General features: G+C 32.1%; 1 protein-coding gene across 2 annotated transcripts in view; it reads right to left on the bottom strand.

Annotated features, from left to right (window-relative positions):
• Window positions 1–14,649, bottom strand: part of LOC106661570 (homeobox protein abdominal-B) — a 201,921-nt gene that overhangs the window by 99,774 nt on the left and 87,498 nt on the right. For both annotated transcript variants that reach the window (XM_024227476.1, XM_024227475.1), the window contains exon 2: window positions 7,147–7,183. The gene's annotated coding sequence lies outside the window, so the exon portion shown is untranslated. The remainder of the gene's footprint in view (window positions 1–7,146; window positions 7,184–14,649) is intronic.

Raw genomic sequence — 14,649 nt, 5'->3', positions numbered from 1 at the left:
ATGATTGGCTAAGCATGTAATTTTTAATATTTGATCGTAGATAAAAAATGATATTTCTATTCTGAAATTAGTAAATATTCTTATCTTTTTCATTAACACTTGAAAAAATCATTAATGTAACCCAAATATTTATAATTTGAGCCACGTTATTATTTTCATATTCTCTTCGGTTCCAGTTTCCAGACTTTTGGACTGCAATATTAGTATTTAGGTGAAAACAATTGGTTAGCTAGGAAGAAAGTTGATAATCGTTTTCCACATCCTTAAAAAAACCCAATACAACTTTTGGGACCATTTAACATTTCGCAAACTTTTTTCCTTCCAAATGCTTTCGAGTTTTCTTAATCATAAAAATTGTGATAATTTTAAAACGCCTTTACCGATTCACATGAAACCCTGTACCAAACATTAATATGTTTGCGATGTTTTTGTTGATTTCATCTTTATTTTTCTCCCTAATGAAAACGTAGTTGACATATGCTGACTGAAAGCAAATTCATTTTTCCTGCAGTTGTAATAACGTAAAAATTTGGAAAAAATCTTGAAGCTGTATCGGTACCCACTGGACATCGGCAAAAAAATTGCCTCCGGGTGAATGGAGTGCAAACATTTTATTACACTTTATGACAGTCAAAATTAGTATTTAATGTTTATATAGAAACGAATGCCACTGTTTTCGGGCAGACAATTTTTTCTACGGATTTTCATTTCCAGCTGGTATCTAAGTTGTCAGTAGGCTTTCCATTGATTTACTTGATGATACTAAATAATTTGCCTTTATCATTTGAATACAATTTCATTTAAAAAATCATAATACTATAACTGTTAAAAAAATACTTCTGCAATACAACTCACTGTATCCTACTTCACCAATTTTTATTGGGAAAATATTTGAATGCGATTGAATTCTGAATTCTGTAACAGTACATATAATGTTGTGTAATTGTATTAACTATCAACTCTGAACATTTAAAAAAAAATTATAAAATAACATAGACTTAATCAATATGAATATGTGATTAATGGTTTGTAATTTTATAGAATTGAAACTGTCAAGTTCTTACTTAAGTTAAGAATATTGTTTTAACTTCTTATATGTAGTTTTACCTAGGGTAAAAAGCCCATACTTCATACAAAAATCAAGTTAAAAATAGTTATCCCTTTGCGTACAATTTTGAACAGGTTTTGTAATGTAAAAATTAAGAGCAGTGAATAAGGTACCAATGTGAAAACTTGCTGAATGCAATTCTACCGACAATAGGAAACTTGTTGAATATAGCAGTTGTACCGTGTTCACGCATATTTTAATGTTTTATTCTTTTTTTTTCTGCGTTGATTTCTGCCTCATTTTTATGCGCTGCCATGCAATGCATTACAAATCTAAAAAGGATTTCATTTCAATTTCAAAACAGGCAGTTAAGACTTAATTGATTTATTTAATTTTCCTCAAGTATTTCCTGCGAACATTTGCAGAATGTTTTTTTATGTTTTAAAATAAATAGATATGTATTTAGTTGGTCCGAGTTAAACAAAGTGATTATTTAAATTGATGTATAATTTTTATGTCAATTGTGGTTGGTCACGAGCGGTACTCGAACCCAAATTTTTAAAATATCTAATTTATTATTTTTTAATAAGAAATATTTACAATAGCTTTATTACACTTATTTTTCAATGTTATTTACACTATTTTGACCTACTAAATGTTTAAGTAAAAACATATTTAAAAAAAAGAACCATACTAATCAATGAGTGATGATTCTCTTTCACTCTTCCTTCCTCTGTCTATCTCACTCTCTCTCTCTCTCTCTCTCTCTCTCTCTCTCTCTCTCTNCGCGCGCACACACACACACACACACACGCACACACACACACACACACACCACCCACACACACTCACCTCCGCTCACTTTCTCCATCACACACTTCACATCCTGATTTTTTTTTATCCCAGTGTTCAGGCTTTGTTTGTGTGTATGTGCCTGTGTGCGTTCATGCGCGCACTTTTGGTATAAGTTCAAAACAATTTAAGTTTTAATAAAAAAACTATAAAAACTAGAGACATATGACATATGTCGAATATGCTTATAATAGATAATGATATAAAACACCTTCGTACCTTTTGTAAATGGTACTTGTTTATCAAGGCTGTAATTAAAATAGTACTTTTGTAGAAACATATTTAACGATATTGAATTTATTTAAGGAACCGGTAAGAAAACAGATACTACTAAAAATGTATATCATCTCCAGTTCTGCTGGAGTATTAAGGCCATCCTGGCATCTACAATATATATCCTGAACTACATTGATGGCTGCGATAGTAATGTAGTTTATCATCTTTAAACAATACTATGTATCTTGAAACACAAATTTTGAAATATTGAAAATATATTACCGAGGATTTTCAGTAGAGCGTGTAAATGATTTTACAGTAATAAAAATACCGAACTGTCAAAATCCAAATTACATTTACCAATTTCTATCGTTTTGCTGTATATACAACACAGTTTAAACCGTTCGTACTTAATAATTAATATTTATTAGCTTCTTTTTAATTTTTTAATTTTTAATTTTACAGTTACTTCAATAAAAGTATCTACTTTTGCTTCAATATTAACTCCCCTCGACATGCCTCTGATATTTTGTCCTCCTGACCAATCTAAACACTGATGAACATAGATAATGGAGCTGCAATATTCAGCGTGACAATCTCATTAAATATTGAATAAATCTATGATAACAGAGAAGATAGGCGGACCAGAAGTTATTACAATCGATTGCACCCATCAAACGTTCATCCCGTGATACTTTTGGAAACCAAAGCAAAAATTGTGTTATTTAAAACTTAAAGTATTAAGTTAAGTATAATACTTTAAGTATTATTTACTTAAAGTATATCCTTCTGTATTATCCAAAAATAAATAATAGTTTTAATAATTATTTGGAGATCGTGAGATGCGGTCTGGTGTGACGTAGGTTTTAGAAAAACATGTTCTTTATCGCGCCAACGTTTCGATCTTTATTGAGATCATCTTCAGAGCCTGGGATTTATAAACATTGTTTAAATTTTACAAATACATGTTGAATGTGAAAAAAATAGCTTTTCAGTACATTATAAGGGATTGCTAAAAGTTAAATAAATTTTTTAAATTAGAATTCCATGTTCAGAAAATTATTTATAAAATTGAACCATAAAAAAGAATAAAAAGTATTTCAATTCAGGGGGTGAAATTTAAAAGTTATAAGCATCCACGACTTTTAAAAAGTAAACCAAAATTGCGATAATATTAATAATTTTTATTAATTTCTTCAAAATGCTATACTTAATTATTTTTTCTTTGTTAAATTTTTATAAAAATGAATTTTGACAATATAATGTTCCGTTGATTGTCGAAATATTATTTTTAGGTTTATTATGTTGACTAAATTGGCTACAATACACAACGAATTTTGTTCATAATACAATCTCACATCCTTGGCTGCCTGATCCAGCTTCAATCCACTTAGTTAGTACAACAGCACAATTAAATATGAATCAATGTTTGTTTGAATGCATTTAAATTGAAAGGAATAACCCTATTTATATTATTTTTCCGTCTACAATATTAATTACTTAAGTCCATTGAAATATTGACACAGAATTTTGAATTTTTGATTATTTTAATAGTCCATATGATAACTAGAATAGGTCAAAGTATATTTTACTGTCCAACTTACAGTGAAAATACAAAGTTAAAATGAAAGGGACTTGGGAAATTTCTGACGGCATCTGTTGCAAGACCACGAAAGCTTCTTCATGAGAAACGGCGCTCCTGGTGCAAAGTCACCGAACTTTGTGAACTTCGTTATCAAGCAGTGTCAAGTCTGTGAATGAAATATCCAAATAGAATAAATATAGGCGAGTCAAAATACCGAATGTCACTAGATTCTTTGTTGGATTGAATAATAAATAATCGGATTTATTTCCACCTCCTGATACAGTTTTGGGTAATCGCAAATGACCGGCGTTTATGTTCTTTGTGCACAGTTAACGTCCACAGGTCATTAAAATTTTATTATCGTGTAAATGTGCAAACTCACGTTAATTCATATCGCTGGCGGTTTATCGACTTTCAGATCCGTGTGTAAATGGAAAGGCACGCCAAAATTACGTTTTATCTTGTCTGGCGGTTCAAGGAATTGTTTATTTTTATTAGCAATAGCCCAAAAATCTCTACTATAGTTCAGTTACTGTTTTTATTTATTCTGGAGTATGGTAAAATAAATATACGAGGATTAACAATTTGGAGGACCGGGAAATGATTTTATTCAGTATTTACCAGACCTTTAAAAACATTTAAAATTTCCGTTCTTTAAAAATTCTCTTTCTGTAATTTTCTCACAAATATACTACTTACACGAGAATTTAAATATTCTTTGCTGAAAGCCTGAAATGTTGTATACTTAGTTTGAAGTTACTATTTAAGAATTTGGGATGGATAGTGAATGAGGGTTGCGGTTAGTCATTTGATAGATTTTTAGCAATTTCCAAGCTTTATTAGCTTAAAGTTTATCCTTCCTCAGGGCAAAGATGTAATTTTTATACATATGTATATAAATTCTAAAAGAGGGACTCATTACTCAATGTGTAAAAAATGTTTATATGATTATTTTCGATGAAAATTCACTTACCTTTATTACAGATTTATGTACACTCTCAACACGACACACAACATTGACACGACTACACAGAAAACACACACACTTGGATCTCTGAAGATGATCTCAACAAAGATCGGAACGTTGGCACGATAAAGAAAATGTTTTTCTGATACCTACATCACACCAGACCGCATCTCACAATCTTTAGATAATCAATTTTCGTACATTGATGAGTTAAATCTCCATTATGCACTTTTGGACGAAACAATATGTGTTTATTTATACAAATTGAGTACACAATACAAGTAATTCCGTAGTATTCAACTAAGCATATAATGCACTGTATAGCATGGATTGATTAATCTGCATAAGTAAAATAAATATGCAACAAAAAATCACTTATTTAACTATGAATCTAGAGGTGTTTTTTCAAAAAATGGAAGCAGTAAAACTGTCAAAATCAATAATTAAAGACATCAGCCAAAGATTTACGGTATTTGACTGCTTCGGATGCACAATAATATCCACCTCTGACTCTCTTATGTTTAAAGGACATCGAGCATTAATTATCAATAAGGTAATATTTATATTCTAATTTCAAGCCCAAAGATTTGCTCTATTCCCGAAACTTAGATGCCTACGATTTTGTCAATAATTGCAAATACATTTTATGTTTAACTTCTGATAGATGATCCCTCACGGTGTTTCCACGTAATAAATCATACTCAAATTATGTTTTTTCGCACAGCTCACTCATATCTTTGTACCAGCATGGGTTTCTTTTTATTATTTCTTCTACTAGGTTTCGTGGCAAACGGGATTCTTCAAGGCTAAGTACTTTTGTAATGTACTGAAAGTGGATATACATAGTGTGCAAATCTATTGAATGAATTAAAGTCTCAAGGAAAACAACATAATCGGTGTATTTCTAGGTAAGGTGAATAATTTAGTTATGAAAAGTACAGTTAACTTTCAACCTCTTTAAAATTATAGGCTAGATAATATAAAAGAGCCTTCACGACTACTCAATATATTTTGTACTTAACAGTTCAAAGAAGTTTTTTAACGATTTTTAATTTAGGTCTCGTATGAAAACATGAAGCTAAACTTAGTATGATTCTATATGTCTTTCTGTGAAGTTCCCCCAATATTTGTAATTATTAACCACATTCTACATATGTCCCCCAATCTTCATTTTTCTCTTCATTCCAACTTGCCGACCTTCTAAACAGAAAAATCTTAGATTTGCAGACATTAATTTTAAGATTTCATGCTGCTGTCACGTTTATATTAAAAAAAATTTCACCAGTGAAATTATAATTAACTACTTAAGTATAAACTGGAAATTATAAGTATTACGTTCAAATTTATATATTCGCATGTAAAATAATTCCGTGGCGTTTTTTGATGTTTTTTTTTCTTTGAGGTGAGAAGAGCCGACGAAGAAAATGTTTTTCTGAAACCTACATCACACCAGACCGCATCTCACGATTTCTAAATAAATATTTTGCTAATTTAAATTGGAGGGGGGAAATAGTTTATTTTCGTCATTTAATCCGGTTCTTTATTACCGCAAAGAGAAAACTACAGCTCAGAATGCAAGGAAAACTTGTGATTATGTATGGTGGTGATGCTTTAGGAGAAAGCACCGATCGTATGTGATTCATTCGGTTCAATAGAGGAAATTTTGGTTTCGCAGAGACAAAGCGCACTGGACATCCTTCAAGCAGTCATCCTGACCAAAGCTTTTGTCACAAATAACCCATTTTTTTATGACATTGTCTGGTTCTCGCAAAAAACACAATGTAAACGACGTTTTTTTAAAAATATTTAATCACGGGGGATGAAAAAGTGGGTCCTTTAAAACAATATTCAAACGGAAAATACTTGAGAAAACGCAGCGACCCACCGTTAACGATTCCAAAAGCCGAATTACGTCCCCAGAAGTGCATGTTACATGCAATGTTGCATATTACATTTGGCGGGTTAACAAACCGTTAATTATAATACACACAATTATGACGATTAAAATCACAATCAAATTAAAATCGATTAAAAACTGCCATTGTTGTTGCAATTGTTTTCCACTAGGATAACGCTGGGCTTATCCGCTGCGGACGAGCCAGAAATATTCCTTTAATATGTATAATATATATAAAAAGTAATGAAATTTTGTTGTTTTGATTTTTTTTTGTCGTGATTATTATTTTCTTTGAAAATAAATTATAAAAAAATTGTTAGAGGTTTGCAAAACGAAAATGGCATTATAAAAAAGGTTACACTCCATTTTATGACAAAATTCCTGGAGTTCTGTTACCCCAAGGTTTAGACCTCAATAAATCAACATCCCTCGTATTCTAATTTTTTTTACCATCCCTGATGACCTTTGGTTTTCTTTTTCTCTTTCAAGGGCTGCTAGGGAAAGTGATTTACATCTACCGTACAAATGTCCGACCTTAAGGTCAGCGTTGATACGACCTGTTTTGAATATCTTATAAATACCTGATTCCTTCTAATCTTGCCAGTCTCCAGCGATTCCCTGAAAAATTAAATATATTTATAATAATAAAAATTACGATTGAAAATAAATTACAGAGATGAAATATGATGAAGCGCCAAAGAAAAATTATTCTGGGACCCAATAAACACATCTAATGGCATAAATACGCCTAGAGTTATGAGAAGCCATCCGCAAGAACAGTTAAAGACATAATAAATCAACAATAATTACGAAAATTAAACTCCTAACGAACTTAAATTTTACAAAAATTGTTCTAACAATCAGGCTGTCGTGTATATAGTACAATTCACGTATAACATATATACTATAATATACATTTAATGTCATAAGTGACATTATGGTCACAATTGACAGCCTGGCTGATCCAAATAATCGGGAAAAATTGATAGAGTAATTGTAAGTTGGATTAACAATCAGGAATCTTGAAAATATGGACTTTCGTAAATCTGGCACACTGTGAACGTTTTGGTAATTTGGGCGCACAACGCTTGGCAGAAAATACATCAACGTCGACTTAAATGGAAGTTATGCTTCTGTAATTAATATCACGATAATGTTTTATGTCTTATTGTCCCTACGGTTTGGTAACGCAAGGCAAAATCACCAAAAACCATCATGAAAACGCTTGTATTTTCGGTTTTTTCTTCTTAATTTCTCACATTTCCTTAACTTTATCGCGCAATCTTTCTGACCATGATGAACAAACACTCTTGTCCAGTAAATTTAGTTACATATTAATTCATGTATTTACTGTTAGTGTCCTTAAAGGATTTACACGCAGGGAGAAAATACCAAAACGTTTGGAAAAGTTTTGTAAAACTGATATCACCATCTTTGCCAGGTGAAACGCTTGATTACACACAAATCAAGGTTTATGAAACCCTGGAAAAGTATTATTCGCCGAGATAGCAAAACGGGCAATTAAGATGGGGGCCTGCCCGTGATTTATTCACCAGGTTAAATGCCGCCGGAATCATTCTTTAAAAAAATCTAATGGCCGTAACAATTACATTTACGGTTTCATTGGCAGAAATATATACTAGATTAAGCCGAGGCGTATTATTCATAGCATGCCGTTTTTCTCCAGCCTCTGCTTTACTAAATGACAGCGTGATAAAATACTAATGCTTGACTTTCTGCGTTTCGTCATGCCCCAGCCCTATTTTTTCGCAATCGCAATTCATGTCGTCAATGATGTCATGAACACTTTTTTTATTCTCTCGGGCATACAAGATGGCTTAAAAGGGTTTGATTCCATTTATTGACTTTGAGATCGAAGCGAAAGATGAAAGAGAAAATGCAAGTTTATTTTTAATTTTCTAATAATTTTGTCCAATAGCTAGATAAATTGTACATGAAAATATGTATTTGTAGAGGTACGCTATTTCAGTCATATTCACAATTCATATAATCTATTTTCAGACAAGATATTTTAATATAAGCTAAAGGTGATCAATCCAATTGATCGAAGTTTAAGATTAGTTAATCTAACTTTTACCACCTAAAAAAATGAACCGTCCTAAAACCTTGCATAAATTCTGGTGTATAACCACATTAAAAATAATTATAGAACTGATATGTTGTTAATTGTTCAATTAATTAATATTTATGAAAGGTATTGGTTAAGACAAAAAAGTCAGTGTCACGAACGGGATTCGAACCCACGATCTTCGGCTAGATATGCCGCTTCTCTACCACTTGAGCTATCGTGACTTCGATCCGCTCCGACACTAACTTCCCATCTCAACCTCACCTCTCGAATTTTCCCTCCTTTTTGCCATTTTTCAAATGTCGTGTAATTAATTAAGTTGATTCTTGGCGACAAATGAAATGGCCACGGAGAGCTTTCGTGAAGATATACTTCAGTTTAATGTTTTTTTTTTGTTTTTTTTTGGCGTTATGAACTATGCATATTAGCCATGTGACAATTGTATATGTGTGTTCACATTTGGGGGGGGGGGGTTATTGTGAAAAAAGGGCCAGAGGCGACGGTGGGAATCGAACCCACGACCGCGGCGTGAGAGTCTCTCATGCTAACCACTCGGCTACCGCGGTCCCCAAAGTTTAATTATTAAATCCATTACAGTTCGTTGTCCGATGTACCAATTAACATTTTTCAATTAATTAATATTTATGAAAGGTATTGGTTAAAATAAAATAGCTCAAGTGGTAGGGTAGCGGTATTTAGCTGAGGGTCGTGGGTTCGAATCACGCTCGTGACACTGACTTTTTTATCTTAACCAATACCTTTCATAAATATTAATTAATTGAAAAATGTTAATTGGTCAATCGGACGACGAACTGTAATGGGTTGTCTATAATGTTTAATGTCAAAACATGCCTGATGACTCCGTTAAATCCTTGATATTTTGAAGGTGTTTTTCTTGTAAAATTGCAAAATCTTTAAAATATGTATATAATGAATTAATAAATCAGATCCACCATTGTAAGAGTAATTTTTATGCACCATGTCAAGATAGTTATTTGTAACTCATTCAATCTGATGATGAGCGTTTAATGCTCGAAATCCGGATCATTTAAAACAATAGACTGTGAGTAAGAATTGTCTTTTAAAAAGGTGTACGGCTATACTCACCAACATTCATTTCTGTGAAAAGGGTTATGCAGGATTAACATATATCTAAATCCTAAAGCAGTCAAAAGCTTAGTTTACAAGTTGAGAGAAACGTATATGAAAGTATAGTCTTTTCAAACAACTCCTAATTTTCAAGAAATAAACAAATTGCTAAAGAAATCTCTATAAAGTTTATTTGATCATTTTTCTGCCACTTATGATTATGCAGATCACGCTTACTGGGTTCTTTCAAGTAGATTCACCGCTTTGCTATTTAACTACCTACGGTTACACCTAATATGTTTAGACATGTTTGTACACTGAAAACCCCGAAAAGGGAGGAAAAAATTGACCCAATTATCCAGGTACACAGTTCAAACGAAAACGAAAATAAACGTTCAGTTACACTTTCCATCTTGTAAATCTGACTAACAGTATGGTCATGTTAAAGGGGTTTTCCGAAGCAAGGATCCGGTCAGACGTTTACAAACACCCTCCTTGTTCATCGGCCCGACAAAGGAACATGTGACCAATTTTTATTGCCTCCAGGACCCTTTCAATAACCCTGGCTGGATAGAAAAAAAAAATGACCCTTACACCCTGCTCTACATAAAAACGATATATTGGCCTCGTCCTGCTTAGCTATGCGGGACTATCCATCAGGATTTACGTTTGAATGATATTGACTGTTTTGATTCCACAATTACTTGATAATTTTCTGTGAGATCATATCTCATGAACTGTATTTTGTGAAATTAATGCTATAATATACGAATGTTTAAGAAATAATTTTCAACATTGATCTATTTACTGTAGAACTTCTTTTTATTTCATAGTACTGTCATAATAATATTACATAACACCACAGAGAAAGAGACATTTCTCGAGAAATGGAAATATGAGAGGAGAGAGAGAGAGAGAGATTGTAGATAGAAAATACATAGAACGAGAGAGGGAGAAAGAGAGAGATATATATTGTAGATAGAAAATACATAGAAAGAGAGAGAGAGAGAGAGAGAGAGAGAGAGAGAGAGAGAGAGAGAGAGAAAGCAAGGAAAAAAGAAAGGACAAATAAAGAAATAGATGGAGAGAGAGAAAGCAAGGAAAAAAAAGAAAGGTCAAAGAAAGAAATAGACGGGGAGAGAGAAAGAGAGAAAAAATAAAGGACAAAGAAAGAAAGAAATGGAGAGAGAGTGAGAGAGAGAGAGAGAGAGAGAGAGAGAGAGAGAGCGAGAGGAGGGACGGAGAGTCAGTATAACCATACCACACCCACGAATATGTAAAATATGTAAACAAATTCACCAGTTAAGTTTTAAAGATTTACCAGAAGCTTCTGTCGTCCCTCGTCTATTTGTCTGTTTCTTGACCGTACTACAAATTTATTTATTTAAAATCATAAATATTAAAAGTGACTAGATCCTTTACATGAGTAATTAGGTTAACACATAATCCATTGCATGATTGTAACGGTACTGAATTCATCCACAAAAACCGCAAACTAATGTTTATGTATTATTAAATATTTTCTTCGAACGATTCGATTTTAATTTAGAGTACCTAGATTGATTTACAATGATTGACATTTACAATGTTCAGCTGAAATTCTGCCGATGTGCAAAACTGATTGCATTCACTGATGAATATTTATACAGAAAATGTAATAAAAATGAAATTCTACATGATTGAGATGGAATACACTTTTAATTTGATTTTAGCATAAAGACACCAATTTTTACTGTAGCAATTATAACTATTCACCGTGTTAAAGTCTCGCTACAGAACCCTCATATTATTTTTGCTAACAGGTCAGGCTTCACTTCAGCAAACCCATGAATTATTTAACTCGTAATAAAATATGCTTTATTGCCATGACGTCCGAGGTTAAGGTGTGTCGGAGCCAGAAGAGGAAAAAAACACCAAAGGGTTGTTTATTATTCAGAAAGAGTGAAAGTCACCCTCTCCAAGCTGTCAAAAGGGTTGGCCCTTATTGCGCCAGTCTTCAGCTCGACCGAGGACCGGGTGAGTCCATTTACATGCCAGTTATTTCTCTCAGTGTCATTAGAGAAATTCCATTAATTTGGAATTAATTAATTTTAATTAGTATGTATTTTTCTAGTGTAAACGAAAAAAATGTGAACGGCCCAGGTTATTAGCAATTACATTAATTAAAAAGGAAATAAAAATAGTCTTTATAGGAAGCCGGATCTTAAGATTAGTTTCGGGAGTCTCTTCACGTGAAGACGAAGAACGGCTTCTTACGGCTTGAAACAGTAGAAAGGAATATTATGTTTTATTTATTTCTTGTTTTTAATTCATGAAAAGTTCTCAAGGTAAAAATAAAGTTTAATAATGCAACCTAAATATTAATTATGTTGCATTAACTACACACAAAATCCGCATTTGGATTCACGCTGTCATATTTGTATGAGTTATTCATTTTAATTTTAGCTTATTAGGTTAAATAAAAGAGAGGATCATTCCATTAATAACCGCACAATTTTATGAATTTATACGCACCGACTCAGTTAATTTGGTAGTTTAACTGTCCATACAACCGAACGAAAAATATCAGACTCATAACTCAAAAATTCAATCAGTTTGAAACCATATTTCTCAGAAGATATTCATATTTGTTAAGTTTGTAAAACATTAATAATATTCAAATTAATTATTCTTTTTATCTAAGGCTTATGGTTGTGATGAAAAATTAGTATCACGTGCGGGTTTCGAACCAACGACCGGCTCAATAATAACAGCATCAAAGTCCTTAACTTGGAATTCCTCGAAATCTTAACGATTGTTTGTCCCTGATTTTTTAACACAAAATTATAATTATTACTGAAAAATACTATAGTCATATAAGCAGGGTTAGGTTCTGACTGGAGTCTTTGTCTTCGAATTTTTAGCCTTTTAGAAGTTGATACAAACGGACTATTTTAAAACTTCAAGAGATACAAGCCCAATAACTGTAAAACAGTTTTAAAATTCTTACCAAATCTCTGATTGGGCCAGTTAGCTATAGGTTTGGTAACATTTTAAATTTTTTTAAGGATTTATAGTCGAGTAAACATGATTAGTATTAATGAGAAAATAATATGTTTTTAACGACTGGTTTATTGTTCTTTGAATACTGAATTGTAGCGTAAACATTGTAGCAGTAATAACATAGTTACTGTACAAGTTTACAAACTTGAATTCAACACTCAAATGTTTCTTGCGTTGCTCAAGCGAAAAATATAATTAAAATCACATTTGATAATAAAAAAAGGTATAATGTATATAAAAATTTTATGCAATTGGAAAAATGTGCCATGGTTTTATACTTAGACTCTTTTGAACTTGATGTACAGCAATTTGTCATTCAAAAATTAATTACCCCAATAATTATATAAAAGCCAAAACAAGCAATTAGCAGTCGTAAACTAACTGTATACCAAATCCAGTCAAATCGGAATTAATTCACCATGCACAGGTCGGAGGGATAGAGGAAGTTCTTAGCGCCACTAAAAAGAAATCGCCTGTAAAACCATTTAGGTTTATACAACCATCACAAATGTAGTGGTAGGCATATAATTTTAACTTTTATAGAGTAATCATCATTTAACAACCTCGTAACAGGTCGTAATTTTCTTTTAACAGTTGACCGTTTGACTGGAAGCAGGTCAACAGCTGTTTAAGCGCTCGTCCCTATAACGCCCCGCTGTAAAATTCCGAATTCGGCAATAAATGTAATTAATTACGGACCGCCTTTAAATCCCCCGCCCAGTTGGCCAATTTCATTTATACCTTCCGTGCTACAGTCAGATTTGAATTGCAAGGATCAGGCAAACATTTTTTTTTTAAATGGCAATAAAATGTCTCTGTTTAGTGTTTTGCATGTTTTTCGATGTATTATTTTATCTTAACCTTCATTAAATGCTTAAAATATTAGTAATAATTTTATATCATTTACACCTTTAGTTTAAAATGTATTAAAATTTATCTTTAAACAAATAGATTCTTTCTATTTTTGCTTATTACGTCAGGAGGAAATATAAAGACTTGTCATGGGAAAGTGAAGGGACATATTGACATTAATAGTGAAATAAATCCGTTTGGTGTAGTAGTAAAACAGGGATTTTCTTAAATTTCATCTCCACTTAAAAAAAGGTAGAAAATGTTACGGTGACAAGGTGAATTGTCTATAATAATAACAATAATAATAATAATTGCAAAAAAGAAAAGTGATAAACATTACATAATATATAATTTAAAGTAAAATTACGGCATGGAGGGTCCGTCTGCCGGAGGTCGATTTTCATTTGACTTAAATTTTTGGTCGACACAGAGAAAAAAGCACAAAAGAAAAAAATTGATCCTTAAATAAATATTACAATTGATAAGTTAATTTTTAATAATTACATTAATTACTAACATACATTATAAACAATAATTTTTGTTCTTTGTTTATTTTACAATAAGTATAGATATAAAAATTATTTGGGCCAGCAGTTTAGAATGACAAGGCTTTAAAATATTCAAAAATTAAATTTTAATATTAACTCTTGGCGGTAGTGCCAGGCGTGGCGAGCATATTTGATTAAATTTTTGCAATCATTAAGCAGTAAGTCAATAACCTGTGTCACATCCAATTTAGCAAAATTTAGATGCCGTAGCCGAAATCTCCGATAGGATAGTGACTATGTCTTCTTTAACCTGGTCATTGCATAACGAACAAATTACATTTTCTCTAGCCCGAAAAGGTGCACCATTGAGATAAAGGAGGTCCCCTCTGATTTTGAATAACCACCTTAACTCGACCAATGACAAACCTTTAGACCTGTCCTTAGATAGGTTAAACATATTAAAATCATCTTGGTATAGTTCCTTATAGAATAAAAAGGTTGATCTGACTTGTTCACGAAGTTCT

This window comes from Cimex lectularius, unplaced genomic scaffold (assembly GCF_000648675.2).
Source record: "Cimex lectularius strain Harlan isolate CLEC.00 unplaced genomic scaffold, Clec_2.1 scaffold18, whole genome shotgun sequence".
Lineage (NCBI taxonomy): Eukaryota > Metazoa > Arthropoda > Insecta > Hemiptera > Cimicidae > Cimex > Cimex lectularius.
This window is presented reverse-complemented; position numbering and strand designations above follow the sequence as displayed.